Genomic DNA, 23,527 nt, shown 5'->3' with positions numbered 1-23,527 from the left:
CATTATGTATTATTAAATTACAAAGCATTAATATAAATTTAGCTCGTGCCTGTGCAATACAACCTATCTGTCTAATTCGTAGTCATTCATAGATCCTGGAGTATGGCAGACAATTATATACCAGAGGTCTTAGATGTAGGGATATGGCAAATGTACAGTATGTTGAAATGTGATGGTACAGAAGGTGTGAGAACAGTGATCATGGTTTATTTAAGATCCTGTGTAGAATGGTGAGAAGTCCAACATGGTGTTCAACCCTTTAGGTGTTATGATATCTAAAGCATATATCCATCTTGTTTCCAGTCTGAGAAGTAGATTGCCCCTATTGCCTCCCCTTGTCAGCGGTGGCACCTGGTCAATTAGCATAGTTCTAAGACTTGAGACACTATGCTTATGGTGGGCGAAATGGCGGGCCACTGGCTGATCAGAGTCACCTTTGTTAAGGGCGTCTCTGATTGCACAGCGATGATTAGCCATATGTTCCCGAAACGTAGTGACCGTTTTGCTTATATATACAAGGGAGCATGGGCAAATCAGCATGTAGATTACGTAAATACTCATGCATGAGAGTCTATAGTTGATCACATGTGACAGTATGTTGAAAGGAGATACGTTCCAACACCCACACACTAATAAGCGCTATAAGATCAACTATAGACTCTCATGTATGAGTACTTAGATAATCTACATGCTGATTTGCCCATGCTCCCTTGTATATATAGGCAAAACGGTCACTACATTTCGGGAGCGTATGGCTAATCATCGCTGTGCGATCAGAGACGCCCTTAACAAAGGTGACTCTGATCAGCCAGTGGCCCGCCATTTCGCCCGCCATAAGCATAGTGTCTCAAGTCTTAGAACTATGCTAATTGACCAGGTGCCACCGCTGACAAGGGGTGGCAATAGGGGCAATCGACTTCTCAGACTGGAAACAAGATGGATATATACATTAGATACCATAACATCTAAAGGGTTGAACACCATGTTGGACTTCTCACCATTCTACACAGGATCTTAAATAAACCATGATTACTGTTCTCACACCTTCTGTACCATCACATTTCAACATACTGTACATTTGCCATATCCCTACATCTAAGAACTGGTATATAATTGTCTGCCATACTCCAGGATCCATGAATGACTACGAACTAGACAGATAGGTTGTATTGCACAGGCACGAGCTTAATTTATATTAATGCTTTGTAATTTAATAATACATAATGAAGCCGTTCCTGTTACCTAGCAAGTTAGCATCCTGATGTCTTATATATTTTTGATTCCTCACTTTTGATGTTTCACTTTTGATGTTTCATTCATACCGTAGCCATTCATAGTGTATTCTCCATACGTGTATTTAGGTCTTTTTGATCTTTTTAATTATTGTTTTTATTGTTCACGTTTGGCTCCTTTTGCAGTGTCTCTAGTTAAATTAGTCCATGTCTGGTGTTGATCGCTAATGTCACAGGCACGTTGAGCACTTATTTGTTTACCTTACTCTTTGACAGGCAAAAAGGCTTCTCTCATTGGTGCGTATAGTTGTGACACAGCATCCTATGTCTCCCTGGTTACGGACATCTATGCGTGACTCACGCTGATGACACAACTTCCGTTCGACACTGCACACGGGCCGCATTTGCGGCTCGGCATCTTTAGGAGCCACACATGGGTAATTAAGGTGATGGGGTAAAGTATTGAGTATACTGCTTTTGTATTTTTCAAACGGCTGTATCATGCATTTGAAAAAGGGGGCGCAATGCCTCCGAAACGTTATGTATTTTTAATATTACTTATTAAATGTTAAGTTTTACTTTTTTCAGAGAGTGCCTTTTTCTTGCTTACTAACGTTGTGTATATATATATATATATATATATATATATATATATATATATATATATATATATATATATATATATATATATATATTTAATATATATATATTATACTAATATATATATATTAATATATATATATAAATATATATATATATTATATATATATATTATATATATATATATATATATATATATATATATATATATATATATATATATATATATATAATGTATATAAATATAATATATAGTTCATATATATATATATAGTATCATATTTGTTTAATACATATTTTTTCATTCATGGTTTATCCAGATCTGTTTCAAAGTTTAAACATACATAGTTTAGTCAGCCAAATAGTATTAAGGTTTAACTGTTTTTGCAACCGTACTCATTGGCTACACTATTATTCTGGCTATATGTATGCATATGTAAATTTTTTTACACCTGCTTCTGTTTCTGCTGTTTTTAACCACTCCCAAAGGGAGGTACTCCTGTACATAAAAAGGTGCTCAGGTGTGACTAATTGTACCTATAGGATTACGGCTATCCACGCCGAAACCGGTCAGATGTGTTTTTGCAGGTTTTATGTACAGGGAGTGCAGAATTATTAGGCAAGTTGTATTTTTGAGGATTAATTTTATTATTGAACAACAACCATGTTCTCAATGAACCCAAAAAACTCATTAATATCAAAGCTGAATAGTTTTGGAAGTAGTTTTTAGTTTGTTTTTAGTTATAGCTATTTTAGGGGGATATCTGTGTGTGCAGGTGACTATTACTGTGCATAATTATTAGGCAACTTAACAAAAAACAAATATATACCCATTTCAATTATTTATTTTTACCAGTGAAACCAATATAACATCTCAACGTTCACAAATATACATTTCTGACATTCAAAAAAAAACAAAAACAAATCAGTGACCAATATAGCCACCTTTCTTTGCAAGGACACTCAAAAGCCTGCCATCAATGGATTCTGTCAGTTTTTTGATCTGTTCACCATCAACATTGCGTGCAGCAGCAACCACAGCCTCCCAGACACTGTTCAGAGAGGTGTACTGTTTTCCCTCCTTGTAAATCTCACATTTGATGATGGACCACAGGTTCTCAATGGGGTTCAGATCAGGTGAACAAGGAGGCCATGTCATTAGATTTTCTTCTTTTATACCCTTTCTTGCCAGCCACGCTGTGGAGTACTTGGACGCATGTGATGGAGCATTGTCCTGCATGAAAATCATGTTTTTCTTGAAGGATGCAGACTTCTTCCTGTAACACTGCTTGAAGAAGGTGTCTTCCAGAAACTGGCAGTAGGACTGGGAGTTGAGCTTGACTCCATCCTCAACCCGAAAAGGCCCCACAAGCTCATCTTTGATGATACCAGCCCAAACCAGTACTCCACCTCCACCTTGCTGGCGTCTGAGTCGGACTGGAGCTCTCTGCCCTTTACCAATCCAGCCACGGGCCCATCCATCTGGCCCATCAAGACTCACTCTCATTTCATCAGTCCATAAAACCTTAGAAAAATCAGTCTTGAGATATTTCTTGGCCCAGTCTTGACGTTTCAGCTTGTGTGTCTTGTTCAGTGGTGGTCGTCTTTCAGCCTTTCTTACTTTGGCCATGTCTCTGAGTATTGCACACCTTGTGCTTTTGGGCACTCCAGTGATGTTGCAGCTCTGAAATATGGCCAAACTGGTGGCAAGTGGCATCTTGGCAGCTGCACGCTTGACTTTTCTCAGTTCATGGGCAGTTATTTTGCGCCTTGGTTTTTCCACACGCTTCTTGCGACCCTGTTGACTATTTTGAATGAAACGCTTGATTGTTCGATGATCACGCTTCAGAAGCTTTGCAATTTTAAGAGTGCTGCATCCCTCTGCAAGATATCTCACTATTTTTGACTTTTCTGAGCCTGTCAAGTCCTTCTTTTGACCCATTTTGCCAAAGGAAAGGAAGTTGCCTAATAATTATGCACACCTGATATAGGGTGTTGATGTCATTAGACCACACCCCTTCTCATTACAGAGATGCACATCACCTAATATGCTTAATTGGTAGTAGGCTTTCAAGCCTATACAGCTTGGAGTAAGACAACATGCATAAAGAGGATGATGTGGTCAAAATACTCATTTGCCTAATAATTCTGCACTCCCTGTATAAGTCTTACTTACTTGAATAAAGGCTACGTTTTATTATCCTTTTTTCACTGGAACTTTTATTCATCAATTGGATCCTACCTTTTATGTGCTGGGTTCTTTTTTTCTTGTTTGAATATAATATATATATTAATATATATATTAATATATATATTATATTAATATATATATATATATATATATACAAGGCTCAAAAATTCCACTCGCCAACTCGCATTTGGCGAGTGAAATTTATGCAGTGGCGAGAAAGTTTTAGTTCAGCAGGGTGGAAACTCATGTTGCAGATCTGGCTCACTAATGATCTGGCTCACTAATTAAAGAGTGGTTTCCCAGGCAGTGGCAGCTCTGAAGCAGCCGCCTAATTAGAGAGCCCGCACTGAGTCTGATAATCTCCACAGACGTCTTCTACCCCCTGCCATCCTCACACATCACCGCCATGCTTGTTGATTGTGGCGGGCCTGGTCACGCCCACTTCATTGTCAGGATGCAGGGCAGCGCTGAACGCGCTCAATTCAAAGTGGGAATTTGTAAGCTAGCGAGTGGAGTGTGGACCGGACCGGTGGCGACTTCAATGTGGCAGTAAGTGTGACAAGGAGAGGGGTGTCGCATCCAGGAGACTCAGGAACAAGTGAGTAGAGCAGTTCCTGGCACCGGGCAGGTAGATTGTTCCCACTGTTAGCCCTGCTGCGGGCTAGCAGTGCACAGGACCCGGTCACCTAAAAAATACGTCACACCACAGTTGTAAATTTACAGCAGTTTTGTCATGTAGGGCTAAAAAAACCATCTCTAGCAGTCAATGGGTTAAATGCTGGCAAATACTGCAGCACAAATGTACACACAGCAACCCCTCCCTACTAAACACTTTTTAACCCATGCGGAAGTAGTAGCCTGTGTAAGCAGGGAATAGTGCTGAACTGAAACAAACAGCAGACAGCCCCTTTTCAGTGTAAAACAAGAAGCTTACCTCTCGCAAAGACATGTCTGGAAACAGAACTGGAGAAAGTCCCCTCCCCTCTGGTTGTGCGAACATGAATGTGACTATGTATAAATCTATAAAAATAACTTATACCTAGCAATATTTCTACAGTCTACAGAGTTAACACGGTATTGAAACGTGTGCTCCCTGCCACAGTGTGTGTGTGCTCCCTGTCACAGTGTGTGTGTGTATGTGCTCCCTGTCAATGTGTGTGTGTGTGCTCCCTGCCACAGTGTGTGTGTGCTCCCTGTCACAGTTTGTGTGTGTGTGTTCCCTCTGTCACAGTGTATGCTCCCTATCAGTGTGTGTGTGCTCCCTGTCACAGTGTGTGTGTGTGCCCCTTGTCACAGTGTGTGTGTGCTCCCTGTCACAGTGTGTGTGTGTGTGTTTCCTCTGTCACAGTGTGTGTGTTTGTGTGTGTTCTCTCTGTCACAGTGTGTGTGTGTTCTCTGTTTCAGTGTGTGTGCCACTAGCTCCTAATTAAATGTGGGCGCTGAAAAGAATGGTTGAAGTAGTGGGCCTGACGTGGGTATGCAGTGGGTGGGTGAGTAGGCGTGGCCTGGGTATGCAGTGGGCGGGTAATGGGTGGGATCAGAAGTGGCGAGTAACATTTTTGGCCTGGCTAGTAGCTTAGGACCTGAAATTTTGAGCCCTGTATATATATATATATATATTTATATATATACAGTATATATATTATATATATTTTTTATATTAATAAATATATATATATGTCATATATATATTATATTAATACATATATATATAATATATAATAATATATATATATTTATATATATATATATATATATATATATATATATATATATATATATATATATATATATATACAGTATCTCACAAAAGTGAGTACACCCCTCACATTTTTGTAAATATTGTATTATATATTTTCATGTGACAACAGTGAAGAATTGATACTTTGCCTCAATGTAAATTAATGAGTGTACAGCCTGTATAGCAGTGTAAATTTGCTGTCCCCTCAAAATAACTCAACACACAGCCATTAATGTCTAAACCGTTGGCAACAAAATTGAGTACACCCCTAAGTGGAAATGTCCAAATTGGGCCCAATTAGCCATTTTCCCTCCCCGGTGTCATGTGACTCGTTAGTGTTACACGCTCTCAGGTGTGAATGGGGAGAAGGTGTGTTAAATTTGATGTCATCGCTCTCACACTCTCTCATACTGGTCACTGGAAGTTCAGCATGGCACCTCATGGCAAAGAACTCTCTGAGGATCTGAAAAAAAGAATTGTTGCTCTACATAAAGATGGCCTAGGCTAAAAGAAGATTGCCAAAACCCTAAAACTAAGCTGCAGCATGGTGGGCAAGACCATACAGCAGTTTCACAGTCCAGGACAGGTTCCACTCAGAACAGGCCTCGCCAAGGTCGAGCAAAGAAGTTGAGTGCACGTGCTCAGCGTCATATCGAGAAGTTGTGTTTGGGAAATAGACGTTTGACTGCTGCCAGCATTGCTGCAGAGGCTGAAGGGGTGGGGGGGTCAGCCTGTTATTGCTCAGACCATACGCTGCACACTGCATCAAATTGGTCTGCATGGCTGTCATCCCAGAAGGAAGCCTCTTCTAAAGATGATGCACAAGCAAGTCAGCAAACAATTTGCTGAAGACAAGCAAACTAAGGACATAGATTACTGGAACCATGTCCTGTGGTCTGATGAGACCAAGATAAACTTATTTGGTTTAGATGGTGTCAAGCGTGTGTGGCGGCAACCAGATGAGGAGTGCAAAGACAAGTGTGTCTTGCCTACAATCAAGCATGGTGTTGGGAGTGTCATGATCTGGGCCTGAATGAGTGCTGCCGGCACTGGGGAGCTAGAGTTCATTGAGGGAACCATGTATGCCAACATGTACTGTGACATACTGAAGCAGAGCATGATCCGCTCCCTTTGAAGACTGGGCCGCAGGGCAGTACTCCAACATGATAATGACTCAAAAAGCACCTCCAAGATGACCACTGCCTTGCTAAAGAAGCTGAGGGTAAAGGTGATGGACTGACCAAGCATGTCTCCAGACCTAAACCCTATTAAGCATCTATGGGGGAGCACAAGGTCTCTAACATCCACCAGCTCCATGATGTTGTCATGGAGGAGTGGAAGAGGACTCCAGTGGCAACCGGTGAAGTTCTGGTGAACTCCATGTCCAAGAGGGTTAAGGCAGTGCTGGAAAATAATGGTGGCCACACAAAATATTGACACTTTGGGCCCAATTTGGACATTTCCACTTAGGGGTGTACTCACTTCTGTTGCCAACGGTTTAGACATTAATGACTGTGTGTTGAGTTATTTTGAGGGGACAGCAAATTTACACTGTTATACAGGCTGTACACTCACTACTTTACATTGTAGTATAGTGTCATTTCTTCAGTGTTGTCACATGAAAAGATATAATAAAATATTTACAAAAATGTGAGGGATGTACTCACTTTTGTGAGATACAGTACTGTATATACACAGATAATTTATATAAGTATATTTAATAATATATGTATAATATAATAATATTGTGTACGCACACACTTTGTATATCTTTATTTAAATCTGTCACATGACATATATATATATATTTATACACTATATATAGGTATATATATGTATACTGTATATATATATATATATATATAATTTATAAAAAAAAAATTCTCCGCTCCCCCCCCCCATTTATCTGTCCAGTATTTTTGTGAACTGCTTGTGCAATGTCGCCCCCTGCAGATTCGCGCACGCTAGCAGGGGGTGTCAATCAGCCTGATCGTATGAGATCAGGCGGATTGATGTCCGCAGCCTCAGAGCAGGCAGACCAGTTAAGGAGCAGGTCTTAAGACTGCTGCTTCATAGCGGCTGTTTCCAGGGGAGCCTGAAGGCTCGCATGGAAACAAGGACATCAGGGGCCATTCGGCCCTTGATAAATCGGCTCCATAGTGTGATATGAGGAATAGACCCCACATAGTGTGACACTGTATCTCACTATGTGACTTGACAGCACTGGTAAGGTCAGCAGTGAGCTACATAATATGCAAAAGATCTTCACTCACAACTCACAATACAATTTAGCCCAACACAATAAGTGAAATAGTAAATGGACTGTATGAAAAGATCAAAGTGAATTTTGTTATCAGTATCAAACAATAAACATGATAAACTAGGCAACATCCTGCTTTCAAAATTAATGAAATAGGAATTCACACACCCCCTTTCAAGAAAATATACAATATGTGTGCCTGGAAACAAGCATGACAGCAAACATCTAATTTGAACAGATATTCACTGTTCCCACTATCCAAGGCCAATGAGTACAACACTGAACAGTTGCCCTACACCCATGCAAATAGATGAAACAGGCATGATCTGCCCTTTATCATAGCTCCCTACTGTGACAAAAAAGCATCTGTCAAAACAAAAATAAATGTGAGATAAAGCAAAATGCTTATGGAGCATCATCCAACTCAAAAGAGCAGTCACTCCCTGTGTAACATGGGGTATAGTCAGGGCCGTCTTTAACACGGGACAAAACATAAATTATGCTTACCTGATAATTTCCTTTTCTTCTGATGGAAAGTGTCCACAGCTGCATTTATTACTTTTGGGAATTAAGAACCTGGCCACCAGGAGGAGGCAAAGACACCCCAGCCAAAGGCTTAAATACTCCTCCCACTCCCCTCATCCCCCAGTCATTCTGACCAGGAACAGGAAACAGTAGAAGAAATATTACGGTGAAAAGGTGCCAGAAGAATGTAAGGATGCCCCACATAAAATAACGGGTGGGGATCTGTGGACTCTTTCCATCAGAAGAAAAGAAAATTATCATTTAAGTATAATTTATGTTTTTCTTCTTAAATGGAAAGAGTCCACAGCTGCATTCATTACTTTTGGGAAACAATACCCAAGCTATAGAGGACACTGAATGCCAAGACGGGAGGGTACAATAGGCAGCCCATACTGAGAGCACCAGGCCTGAACCTCTACCCAATAACAAATCGCACTTCGTCAGAAGCCGAGAAAAAATTTCAAGTAAAAGCCCCAGTGACACTGACTTGCAGTCAGTCCAGAGCCAAACTAGAGATCGCAAAACAGTCTCGACGGAGCCAACAGTCCACCAAGAGACACCGTCGCCCAACAGACGGTCACCCACCACTCACCCCTCACAAATGAAGGGTGAACCAGCTGAAATCCCCAAGGGAAACAAGGCAAAGTTGGACAGAGGAAACCGAAATGTCCCTTAATACAAAAAACAGCACCTCCAAGAGTGGGCCCAGCACACAGAGACCCAAACAAACCCAAACAGGGAAAGAGGCCATGCCTATACTAGGCAAAGCCCAGGATAAAACCGGGCATGAAGACTGAAAAGACTTCTCCCCAACAACCTGCAAGCATGGAACGCAACTGAAGAGGCAAAGTCCTCCCAGCGCCTGCCCATAGAATACCCAAGTATTTGACCATGAAAGAGCGTGTAATAGACCCAGGTGAAACCCCAAGTTCGAGAACACAGAATCCATAACAGGACGACACAGAGGGAGCTTGCAAGGAAGAAGAGAAGCAGTCATCAAGAAACGGACCGCACAAAACAGCCCCCAACAGAGGGCACGCTCCAGGCAACTTAAGCCCGCCAGACCTACTCACAGGTCCCTAAAAAGGGGAACAGAAAGCCTCCATCGAGTTCCCCCGAGAAGGAAAGAGTACCCTCAGAACCCAAAGGAAGAGGAAACCGTCTCCTGTCAAAGGAGCAAGGAGAAAGGAAAAACCATCTCCTAGCAGACTGAGCTATCAGAATAGACTCAGCAAGCTCACACATGCCAAAGGATACTGTGACCCATAGACCACTCTGGCATACTGGTACAGGAACGAGCATAAAGATGACTGATCCATCCCCCCAGAGTACAACCCAACTCTGAAAACAGACAATGCCATAGACCTAAGGATCTATCAAAACAAGGCCCCACAGTCTGACATGGAATCAGCAAGATTCCAGGTGGAACCCAGTCCACCTTCCACTTCCCGACCAGGACAAGCCCCTAGTAAGAACTCCATCTTCCTAAGAAGAGAATATCCCCTAAAGAAAAAGGGAAGAGGTCAGAAGGGCAATAATTGTCCTCAAGGCCTGAAGCCACAGGAAGAAAAAAATCCCCCACAAATGTCCTAGAAAGGACCCCCTCACAAGTAGTTCACCCAACAGAGGCACAGCCAACCCATTTGCCTGCAGAGCAGAGAATCCATGGGTACACTGGCATACTAACAGAGGAATGCAACCCTAAAGCGCACCAGAAACTTTAATCTAGTGCCAGCAGCTGAGTAGAAACCCACCAATCTTGAGGTGCAAGCCACCCAGCTATCCCCAGATGACATGGGTAACTCTGTGGCAAGGAGTAATTCCGTTAAACCAGGCCAACCCTGACCCAGTTAGGTAGATGGAGCAAGGACATAGCCCCAGTTCCCACCACCGTGGAACATCCCAACCAGCCCTGAGATCCAAAACAACCCAAAACTGGGAGAGTAGCGAAGCCCCAGAAAGAGGAAGACTCAGGAAAAAAAATACGTCCGGGTACCTAATAGTTCAGGCAACTATACCCTGGAACTAAACACCCCGACTGGCCAAAAAACAGACAAAGGGAAAGGAGCATATCCAGAGAATACAGACAGCGAAGTGAACTCGAAAGCCCCAACCAAAGGAAGGAACCACCCCTAGATAAAGTCCAACTCCCCAAGGAGCAAGGCTAGAAGTCAAATGAAGAGACTTCACAAGGCCACAGGACAACAGAAGGGATACTTCGAAGTTCCCAAAATCCTACTAGCAGGTCTGGTCTCCCCATCACCTCCACAAAGGCAGAGGACACAGGGGAGAGAAAGGTGCCAAACCTTCCCAGCTCCGGGAAAACCTGAGTTAAGCAAGTCCCTACAGGGATCAACCAAAAGGAGATCTAACTCACCCGGAGACAATGGAAGAAGATCCAAAGGTCTCATAACTCAGACAGAACTTACATGGCCCAGAGTAAGAGCCGTATCTAGATACATTAGAAACAGCTGACACACACCTCTTTAAGGTGCCAAAAGCAGCAACAGGTTTCAAAATACAAAACCTTATGCATGCTGGACAGCTATCCATACAAGCTGTTGGATGAAGCCCCAATAGGACCATCCAGAAGCCTAAAACTGAAGGCCAAACCACTCAACCAGTAGTAACAGGGTGCTATGCCCGCCAGACCTCCCCCACATGGAGGAGGAACTCTAGGTTCTGATGAAATCAGATGTCAGATAGAGTGACGCAGCAGAACACTCCACTGCCCAGTCATCTATGACTGAAGACTATAAGGACTGAAACAATCCTTTCCCGCCTCACGAAACCACAGGTCCTCTCGAATGCTTAGGTGAACATAAAAAACAATGATAACTTGAGCACTCCAGTCCAGTAGAAACAGCGTCACGTGTCTGAACAGAGACAAAACCAAATGAACCCGACAGGACCATCCTGTACTCAGGGTCCTAACCAGCAAGCTGCATAAATTAGGGGGGAAAAAAAATAACAGACATTATTAAACATAGGACTAACATGTCCAAACAACTTCCGAAGAAGTAACAAAGAGTATTGATCCCAGATGTTCCCGAAGGAAACAAACACAAATAAAAAACATCCAATCAGATACAAAATACAAAATAAGGCAACCCGAAGGTTAATGCCCAACAGACACAGGCCTACCTGCAGGACCAGCCAACCGGAACCCTATCTTTCAAAAAACTTGGAAAGATCTCTAATGACAAACAGGAGATAACCCCATCCCCACATGTTTAATGAGGTGCACCATTTGAATTATCAGACTGAAATTCCCCATATCTGTTAACGATAAGGTCATTCAATAACTGAAAAAGATGTCTAAGCAACACGCTAAGGCTTGCAATTCTGTAATGAAAGGCACAACAATCCGGAAGAGTTACACTCACAGGGAACTGTAGAGGACCACCCCAAGGCGGAAGACCCGGGACAATAGAGCACAAGCACAATCTCAAATAAATGTCTGGACTGTGCAGACAGACCATCGCTAACATTATCTGGAATCAAAATCGTGCTGCAACCTCCAGGAGGAACACGCCACCCCGCATGGAGGAACCATAAACTGGGTTACCTGCATGTGTAGAAGTATGGATTGAAAGGGAACTCGCCTCTTGGAGGATGGGGGGCCCCCAGAGGCGGATGGCTTAGCAGTCCCCTGATTCCCTGAGCACGAGGAACCAGGCGCTCTTATATGGCATACGGAACAAAACTGGTTGGCATGCGTCAACAAGGTCAATCCAGAGTCATGACCGGACACAGAATCTGAATCTGAAATCAAAATAGTCTCGGTATCAGAATCCTCCATAACTGAATCTGAAATGAGCACAGTCTCAGCATCAGAATCCTCCATAACTGGATAGAGGAAATATCAATATGGACTAAAGTATGAAAACAAAAATGGCACCTGACACCCCAATGGCTGGGGCACTCACCACCTCCTAGGACCAGACCACTGCGGACTAGAATATCTCCTTCGCCACACGGTCAGGAATGTGGAAATGGGGAATGGAACGTAACCACGCCTGAACACAAGGTGAACCGTAGAGTCCAAAAAAGCGCGCCCAACAAAAAGGCCACGTCACTTCCAAAGACCTCAAAGTTCCAACCACAAGCCCATAAACACCACACATAAGCAGGTTGAATCGCATAACAAACATGATTATAAACCACCCTGTTCAATAACCCCCCTCAGGAGATATTAACCCTCAATTCCAAGATACTAACAGAGACTCACTGAGACCCTTATGTCATATAGTTAGAACCGCAAAGGTGTGGTAGCCTCTCAGGAAAACATTCACATTACAGTACATTGATTATAAAGTAAAATGAAGTATAAAATTACCAGAACACGGCCTTTCAAGTGTGAATAGTGGCATCTCCTCCACCATGGACTTGAGAGAAGAAAGCAGGCAGCGGAGCAAAGTTCGACAGCGCCAATTGCTTGAGGAGCTGTTAAAATGAGTCGGGATGGTTTCGCAGAAAGACTCTCCCTGCATCTCTGGACTCTAACTTTCATCCAAGCCGTCATTGAGAAACTGACAGGACTACTTAAAAACTCCTGTCCCATGCCGAAGAGTACTACCCTCCATAAGAGACAAAAAACAAAAATGAAAAATTCTGACACATCTCTGCCAACCTCCTGGGACGAAAGGCAAAGAATGGCTGGGGGATGAGGTGAGTGGAAGGAGTATTTAAGCCTTTGGCTGGGGTGTCTTGCCTCCTCCTGGTACCCAGGTTCTTAATTCCCAAAAGTAATGAATGCAGCTGTGGACTCTTTCTATTTAAGAAGAAAAAGGGGGCCAAAGAGTCCTAAAATGTTTTTTTGTTTTTTTAAATGTAATTTTATTTTTTATTTTTTTGGTTCATGCCAGAATGATGTCATGTGACATGGGGGGCACACACAGTCAGTCCTGATACTGTCACAGTAAAAAGTGCTTATATTTATTTGTGAGAAACTGTGCCAGTGTCATATGACATGACAAGCTAGTGCCATGTGCTGTTTTAGGCGTGTACTGTGCAGCACTGAATGCTAAGCCCTAACTTGGCATCCAGTCTGCTTGTCCCCGTAGCCCTGCTCTTTCTGCTGTGGCCCTCAGATCAACTAACTGAAGTTTGTTAGTGAAACAGTGCTTTGTAGTAAGGTGTCAGTAGAAAGAATAAGTGAGTGCACACATGCCCCTCCCTCATGCAGCATCGTCTAGTGCAGGGTGAGAGGGAACTTGTACCTAGCAGAGAAGTGACATGTGCTGCTGTGGCTGATGTATAGTGTCATGCTGATACTTCACACATTAAGGTAAGTGAGAGGGAACTAGTAACTTACAGAGAAGTGACATGTGCTGCTATGGCTGATGTATAATATCATGCTGATACTTCACACATTAAGGTAAGGTTTATTTTTATAGATTTTTTCTCTCTGTCTCAGATTTTACAGCTTCCCATAGTAGTTCTGCTGTCAGTAAACTTATATTTGTCCTCTTGGAGAAGATTTGTCTCTCCAATTTTTAACGAGCTTACCAATGTTGTAAAAATATTCAATACCTTACTCCATATACTATTTAGCCAAGCAGTTTATTTAAAATTCTAATAATAATTTAATAGCAGCCCTTGGATTGTAAGGGCTTAGTCTATATCTATTTTCTTTCTGCTGGCTTTGATACTTTTAATCCATCTATTTAGATAATAACTATCAATATGGTAGGTTGATAATACATCTTGGTTCCAGTGTTTTTAATCTTAGCTTAAGCTATTTGTATGTGTGGATTTTTTTGATTTTTTTTAATCATTCTTTAATAAAGGTTATAGTGTGAATGAATTAAATTTATAATTTAGTCCATCACTTTGATTTTTTGGGCAGAGTTATAATTTAGCACACAGATCAGAGCTATCTACATACAATTGTATATCCTTTTACATTCACTTTCGGCCAGATTACGATTTTTGCGTTATGAGCGGCTCGGTACTAACTTGCCTAACACCTGCAATAAAGGAGCATAAAGCTCCGTAATGCAGCCCCATTGATTCCTATGGGGAAAGAAAAGTTATGTTTACACCTAAGACCCTAACATAAACCCAGAGTCTAAACACCCCTAATCTGCCGCCCGACATCGCCGACACCTACATTACACTTATTAACCCCTAATCTGCCGCCCCCAATGTTGCCGCCACCTACCTAGACTTATTAACCCCTAATCTGCTGCCCCCAATGTCATCGCTACCTACATTACACTTTTTAACCCCTAATCTGCCGCCCCCAAAGTCGCTGCCACTATACTAAAGTTATTAACCCCTAAACCTAACCCTAAGTCTAACCCTAACCCTAACGTAACCCTAACACCACTAACTTTAACATCATTAAAATAAATCTAAATAAAAATTACAATTAATACCTAAATAATTCCTATTTAAAACTAAATACTTACCTATAAAATAAACCCTAAGCTAGCTACAATATAACTAATAGTTATATTGTAGCTATCTTAGGTTTTATTTTTATTTCACAGCTAAGTTTGTATTTATTTTAACTAGGTAGGCTAGTTAGTAAATATTTATTAACTATTTACTAACTACCTAGTTAAAATAAATACAAATTTACCTGTAAAATAAAACCTAACCTGTCTTTCACTAACACCTAACATTACACTACAATTAAATCAATTACATTAATTAAATGCAGTTAACTAAATTGCAAAAAAACTCCACTAAATAACACAAAATAAAAAATAAATGATCAAATATTTAAACTAATTACACCTAATCTAATAGCCCTATCAAAATAAAAAAGCCCTCCAAAAATAAAAAAAAACCCTAGCCTAAACTAAACTGCCAATAGCCCTTAAAAGGGCCTTTTGCGGGGCATTGCCCCAAAGAAATCAGCTCTTTTACCTTTAAAAAAAATTCAAACAACCCCCCAACAATAAAACCCACCACCCACACAACCAAACCCCCCAAATAAAATCCTATCTAAATAAACCTGAAAAGGGCATTTGGATGGTCATTGCCCTTAAAAGGGCATTTAGCTCTTTTTCTTTGCCCAAACCCTAAGCTAAAAATGAAACCCACCCAATAAATCTTTAAAAAAACCTAACACTAACCCCCGAAGATCCACTTACAGTTTTAGAAGACCGGACATCCATCCTCATCAAGCCAGGAGAAGTCTTCATCCAAGTGGGCAGAAGTCCTCAACGAAGCCAGCAGAAGTCTTCATCCAAGCAGCGAGAAGTGGTCCTCCAGGCGGGTAGAAGTCTTGATCCAGACGGCATCTTCTATCTTCATCTTTCTGACGCGGAGCAGCTCCATCTTCAAACATCCGGTGCGGAGCATCCTCTTCTGTTGACGACTACTGAAGAATGAATGTTCCTTTAAGGGACATCATCCAAAATGGCGTCCCTTGAATTTCCTATTGGCTGATGGAATTAAAGTTGAAAAAAATCCTATTGGCTGATCCAATCAGCCAATAGGATTGAGCTTGCATTCTATTGGCTGATTGGAACAGTCAATAGAATGCGAGCTCAATCCTATTGGCTGATTAGATCAGCCAATAGGATTGAAGCTCAATCCTATTGGTTGATTGCATCAGCCAATAGGATTTTTTCAACTTTAATTCCGATTGGCTGATAGAATTCTATCAGCCAATCGGAATTCAAGGGATGCCATCTTGGATGACGTCCCTTAAAGGAACCTTCATTCTTCATTAGCCATCAACAGAAGAGGATGCTCCGCGCCCGATGTCTTGAAGATGGAGCTGCTCCATGTCGGAAGGATGAAGATAGAGATGCCGTCTGGATGAAGACTTCTGCCGGCTTCGTTGAGGACTTCTGCCCACTTGGATGAAGACTTCTCCTGGCTTGATGAGGATGGATGTTCGGTGTTCAAAAACTGTAAGTGGATCTTCGGGGGTTAGTGTTAGGTTTTTTTAAGGGTTTATTGGGTGGGTTTTATTTTTAGCTTAGGGTTTGGGCAAACAAAAAGAGCTAAATTCTCTTTTAAGGACAATGCCCATCCAACTGCCCTTTTCAGGGCAATGGGGAGCTTAGGTTTATTTAGATAGGATTTTATTTGGGTTTTGGTTGTGTGGGTGGGGGTTTTTACTGTCGGGCGTTGTTTGTATTTACTGTCGGGGGTAAAAGAGCTCATTTCTTTAGGGCAATGCCCTAAAGGGCTATTGGCAGTTTAGTTTAGGCTAGGCTTTAGATTAGATTAGGTGTAATTAGTTTAAATATTTGATCATTTATTTTTTATTTTGTGTAAATTAGTGTTTATTTTTTTTTGTAATTTAGTTAATTGTATTTAATTAATGTAATTGATTTAATTGTAGTGTAATGTGAGGTGTTAGTGTAAGACAGGTTAGGTTTTATTTTACAGGTAAATTTGTATTTATTTTAACTAGGTAGTTAGTAAATAGTTAATAAATATTTACTAACTAGTCTACCTAGTTAAAATAAATACAAACTTACCTGTAAAATAAAAATAAAACCTAAGCTAGCTACAATGTAACTATTAGTTATTTTGTAGCTAGCTTAGGGTTTATTTTACAGATAAGTATTTAGTTTTAAATAGGATTTAGTTAATGATAGTAATTTTTATTTAGATTTATTTTAATTATATTAAAGTTAAGGGTGTTTGGGTTAGGTTTAGGGGTTATTAACTTTAGTATTGTGGCGCAATGTTAGGGGCAGCAGATTAGGGGTTAATAATATTTAACTATTGTTTGCGATGCGGTAGTGCGTCGGTTTAGGGGTTAATATGTTTATTATAGTGGCGGCGATGTCCGGAGTGGCAGATTAGGGGTTAATAATTTTATTTTAGTGTTTGCAATGCGGTAGGGCCTGGTTTAGGGGTTAATAGGTAGTTTATGGGTGTTAGTGTACTTTATAACACTTAAGTTATGAGTTTTGTAACCTAAAACCCATAACTACTGCCTTTAGATGGCGGTACGAATCTTGACGGTATAGGGTGTACCGGTCACTTTTTTGCCTCCCAGGCAAAACTCGTAATACCGGTGCTCTGGTAGTCCCATTGAAAAAGGACTTTTTGAAAGGTGCAGTAGTTACGTTGCGTTATGGCCAAAAAAGTGTGCAGTACAGCTATACCTGCAAGACTCGTAATAGCAGCGGTAGTGAAAAAGCAGCGTTATGAGGCTTTTTCACTCATAACGCAAAACTCGTAATCTAGCAGTTTGTTAGTTGTGTCCTGTCATTTGCTCTGAATCTGTGGCAGGAAATCAAAACCTTTATATATTAAGATTTACTCTACTACATCAGTGATAATATATTGGTTTCTTGCTTAAGGATACTTTGCCTCCCCCCACCCCTCATTGTATTCTAACTTTATATTTGTCTGCACCTCCATGCTTCCTCCTCAGTCTTTACCTTGCTTTGCTCCTGTTGGCTGCCCTAAATCTCTTTAACCAGCCCTAAATCTCTTTAACCAGCTAACCTCACACCAGAATCACATTCAAAAGCATCAGCTTGATTGATTTGATGATCCATAGCTGATCTTGTTCTTCCAAAATGTCAGGATTCCCCCTTACAGGTCAGGCACACCTCAGTATATTGCAAAGTGCACGCATACTTTTGCCTAGATTTTGAGTTTGGCGTTAGCCGTCAAAAGCAGCGTTAAGGGGTCCTAATGCTGCTTTTTAACGCCCGCTGGTATTTAGAGTCAGGCAGGAAAGGGTTTACCTCTCACTTTCTTTCTGCGACTCGAGGCTACCGCAGATCCCCTTACGTCAATTGCGTATCCTATCTTTTCTATGGGATTTGCCTAACGCTGGTATTACAAGTCTTGGAAGAAGTGAGCGGTAGAGCCTCTACCGACAAGACTCCTGCTATCAAAAAAAGTCAGTAGTTAAGAGCTTTATGGGCTAACGCGGGAACATAAAGCTCTTAACTACCGTGCTACAAAGTACACTAACACCCATAAACTACCTATGCCCGACCGAGGCCCTCCCACATCGCAAACCCTATAATAAATCTTTTTTAACCCCTAATCTGCAACCCTGGACACCGCCGCAACCTACATTATCCCTATGAACCCCTAATCTGCTGCCCCTAACACCACTGACAGCTATATTATATTTATTACCCCCTAATCAGCCCCCCCCCAACGTTACCGCCACCTACTTACACTTATTAACCCCTAATCTGCCGACCGGACCTCGCCGCCACTATAATAAATGTATTAACCCCTAAACCGCCGCACTCCCGCCTCGCAAACACTATAATAAATTGTATTAACCCCTAATCTGCCCTCCCTAACATTGCCGCCACCTACCTACAATTATTAACCCCTAATCTCACGCCCCCAACATCACGCTACTATAATAAAGTTATTAACCCCTAAACCTAAATCTAATCCTAACCCTAACAACCCCCTAAATTAAATATAATTTAAATTAATCTAAATAAATTTACTATAATTAAATAAATTATTCCTATTTAAAACTAAATAGTTACCTATAAAATAAATCCTAAAATAGCTACAATATAACTAATAATTACATTGTAGCTATTTTAGGATTTATATTTATTTTACAGGCAACTTTGTATTTATTTTAAATAGGTACAATAGCTATTAAATAGTTAATAACTATTTAATAGCTATCTAGTTAAAATAATTACAAAATTACCTGTAAAATAAATCCTAACCTAAGTTACAAATACACCTAACACTACCCTATCAATAAATTAATTAAATAAATTACCTAAAATTAGCTAAAATTAAATACAATTAAATAAACTAATATATAATACAAACAAATCAAACACTAAATTACAGAAAATAAAAAAAAATACAAGAAGTTTAAACTAATTACACCAAATCTAAGCCCCCTAATAAAATAAAAAAGCCCCCCAAAATAATAAAATGCCCTACCCTATTCTAAATTACAAAGTAATCAGCTCTTTTACCAGCCCTTAAAAGGGCTTTCTGCAGGGCATTGCCTCAAAGTAATCAGCTCTTTTACCTCTTAAATAATACAACCCCCCCAACATTAAAACCCACCACCCACATACCCCTACTCTAACCCACCCAAACCCCCCTTAAATAAACCTAACACTAACCCCCTGAAGATCTCCCTACCTTGAGTCGTCTTCTCACCCAGCCGAGCCAAATTCTTCATCCAAGCGGAGCAAGGAGAGGTCCTCTATCCAGTAGAAGTCTTCATCCAAGCGGCGTCTTCTATCTTCATCCATCCGGAGCGGAGCCATCTTCCATCCAGCCGACGCTGATCGGAATAGCCAATAGAATGCAAGGTCAATCCGATTGGCTGATAGAATCCTATCAGCCAATCGGAATTTGAGGGACGCCATCTTGGATGACGTCCCTTAAAGGAACCGTCATTCGTCGTTAGTCCGTCGGCTGAAGAGGATGGCTCCGCGTCGGCTGGATGGAAGATTGCTCCGGATGGATGAAGATAGAAGACACCGCTTGGATGAAGACTTCTACCGAATGGAGGACCTCTTCTTGCCCCGCTTGGAAGAAGACTTCTACCGGATGGAGGACCTCTTTTTGCTCCGCTTGGATGAAGAATTCGGCTCGGCTGGGTGAAGACGACTCAAGGTAGGGAGATCTTCAGGGGGTTAGTGTTAGGTTTATTTAAGGGGGGTTTGGGTGGGTTAGAGTAGGGGTATGTGGGTGGTGGGTTTTAATGTTTGGGGGGGTTGTTTTTTTTTAGAGGTAAAAGAGCTGATTACTTTGGGGCAATGCCCCGCAAAAAGCCCTTTTAAGGGCTGGTAAAAGAGCTGATTACTTTGTAATTTAGAATAGGGTAGGGCATTTTATTATTTTGGGGGGCTTTTTTATTTTATTAGGGGGCTTAGATTAGGTGTAATTAGTTTAAACTTCTTGTAATTTTTTTTATTTTCTGTAATTTAGTGGGGGGGGTTTGTATTATAGATTAGTTTATTTTATTGTATTTTAGTTTAGCTAATTGTAGCGGTAATTTATTTAATTAGTTTATTGATAGTGTAGTATTAGGTGTATTTGTAACTTAGGTTAGGATTTATTTTACAGGTAATTTTTTAATTATTTTAACTAGGTAGCTATTAAATAGTTATTAGCTATTTAATAGCTATTGTACCTAGTTAAAATAAATACAAAGTTGCCTGTAAAATAAATATAAATCCTAAAATAGCTACAATGTAACTATTAGTTATATTGTAGCTATATTAGGGTTTATTTCATAGGTAAGTATTTAGTTTTAAATAGGAATAATTTATTTAATTATAGTAAATTTAATTAGATTAATTTAAATTATATTTAATTTAGGAGGGTGTTAGGGTTAGACTTAGGTTTAGGGGTTAATAACTTTATTATAGTAGCGGCGACGTTGGGGGCATGAGATTAGGGGTTAATAATTGTAGGTAGGTGGCGGCGATGTTAGGGATGGCAGATTAGGGGTTAATACAATTTATTATAGTGTTTGCGAGGCAGGAGTGCGGCGGTTTAGGGGTTAATACATTTATTATAGTGGTGGCGAGGTCCAGTCAGCAGATTATGGGTTAATAAGTGTAGGTAGGTGACGGCGACGTGGGGGGGGCAGATTAGGGGGTAATAAATGTAATATAGGTGTCGGCGATGTTGGGGGCAGCAGATTAGGGGTTCATAGCGATAATGTAGGTTGCGGCGGTGTCCGGAGCGGCAGATTAGGGGTTAATAATAAAATGCAGGTGTCAGCGATAGCGGGGACAGCAGATTAGGGGTTAATAAGTGTAAGGTTAGGGGTGTTTAGGTGTTAGGTTTTTTTTCAGCCAGCTCAGCCCCATTGTTTCCTATGGGGATATTGTGCACGAGCACTTTTTTCCAGTTTACTGCTACCGTAAGCAGCGCTGGTATTGAGGGTTGAAGTGGTCTAAATTATGCTCAACGCTCCCTGTTCTGAGGCTAACGCAGCCATTCAGACAACTCTAAATACCAGCGTTGTCTTAAGGGTGCGCTGGAAAAAAAAAGAGCGTTTGCACCGCGGGTCTTTACCGACAAAACTCTAAATCTAGGCGTTTGTATTTTTAATTTGTCCCAGTACAGATTACTAGAGCCTTTTCCACTTTCATTGGAAATAAAAAAAACACCCAATCTAAATGAATTCTGTGAGATGCCATTTAGCTGTTGTTTATTTAGCGTGTGCTGTTTGTTATGCCAAGTGTGGCTATATTGTGTATGCTCTGTAGTGTGTGTTTGTGTGTATATCCATATGTGTATGCTCTGGAGAGTGTGTGTTTGTGTGTATATGTGTATGCTCTGGAGAGTGTGTGTTTTTGTGTACATGTGTATGCTCTGGAGAGTGTGTGTTTGTGTGTACATGTGTATGCTCTGGAGAGTGTGTGTTTGTGTGTACATGTATATGTGTATGCTCTGGAGAGTGTGTTTGTGTGTACATGTATATGTGTATGCTCTGTAGTGTGTGTATGTACATGTATATGTGTATGCTCTGTATTGTGTGTTTGTGTGTATATGTGTATGCTCTGGAGAGTGTGTGTTTGTGTGTATATGTGTATGCTCTGGAGAGTGTGTGTGTGTGTGTGCACATGTGTGTGCTCTGGAGAGTGTGTTTGTGTGTGTATATGTGTATGCTCTGGAGAGTGTGTGTTTGTGTGTATATGTGTATGCTCTGGAGAGTGTGTTTGTGTGTATATGTGTATGCTCTGTAGAGTGTGTGTTTGTGTGTACATGTGTATACTCTGGAGAGTGTGTGCGTGTGTGTACATGTGTTTGTGTCTACATGTGTATACTCTGGAGAGTGTGTGCTTGTGTGTACATGTGTTTGTGTGTACATGTGTATACTCTGGAGAGTGTGTGTTTGTGTGTACGTGTGTTTGTGTGTACATGTGTATACTCTGGAGAGTGTGTGTTTGTGTGTACATGTGTTTGTGTGTACATGTATCTGTGTATGCTCTGGAGAGTGTGTGTTTATGTGTATACTCTGGAGAGTGTGTGTTTGTGTATACATGTGTATACTCTGGAGAGTGTATGTGTGTGTGTACATGTGTATGCTCTGGAGAGTGTGTTTGTGTGTATATGTGTATGCTCTGAATAGTGTGTTTGTGTGTGCATGTGTATGCTCTGGAGAGTGTGTTTGTGTACATGTGTATGATCTGGTGAGTGTGTGTTTGTGTGCATGTGTATGCTCTGGAGAGTGTGTGTACATGTGTATGCTCTGGAGAGTGTGTTTGTGTACATGTGTATGCTCTGGAGAGTGTGTGTGTGTACATGTGTATGCTCTGGAGAGTGTGTGTACATGTGTATGCTCTGGAGAGTGTGTGTTTGTGTGTACATGTGTATGCTCTGGAGAGTGTGTGTATATGTGTATGCTCTGGAGAGTGTGTGTTTGTGTGTACATGTGTATACTCTGGAGAGTGTGTGCTTGTGTGTACATGTGTTTGTGTGTACATGTGTATACTCTGGAGAGTGTGTGATTGTGTGTACATGTGTTTGTGTGTACATGTGTATACTCTGGAGAGTGTGTGTTTGTGTGTACGTGTGTTTGTGTGTACATGAGTATACTCTGGAGAGTGTGTGTTTGTGTGTACATGTGTTTGTGTGTACATGTATCTGTGTATGCTCTGGAGAGTGTGTGTTTGTGTGTACATGTGTATACTCTGGAGAGTGTGTGCTTGTGTGTACATGTGTTTGTGTGTACATGTGTATACTCTGGAGAGTGTGTGTTTGTGTGTACGTGTGTTTGTGTGTACATGTGTATACTCTGAAGAGTGTGTGTTTGTGTGTACATGTGTTTGTGTGTACATGTATCTGTGTATGCTCTGGAGAGTGTGTGTTTGTGTGTACATGTGTATACTCTGGAGAGTTTGTGTTTGTGTATACATGTGTATACTCTGGAGAGTGTGTGTTTGTGTGTACATGTGTTTGTGTGTACATGTATCTGTGTATGCTCTGGAGAGTGTGTGTTTGTGTGTACATGTGTATACTCTAGAGAGTGTGTGTTTGTGTATACTCTGGAGAGTGTGTGTTTGTGTGTACATGTGTTT

Source organism: Bombina bombina, chromosome 4 (genome assembly GCF_027579735.1).
Source record: "Bombina bombina isolate aBomBom1 chromosome 4, aBomBom1.pri, whole genome shotgun sequence".
NCBI lineage: Eukaryota > Metazoa > Chordata > Amphibia > Anura > Bombinatoridae > Bombina > Bombina bombina.
This window is presented reverse-complemented; position numbering follows the sequence as displayed.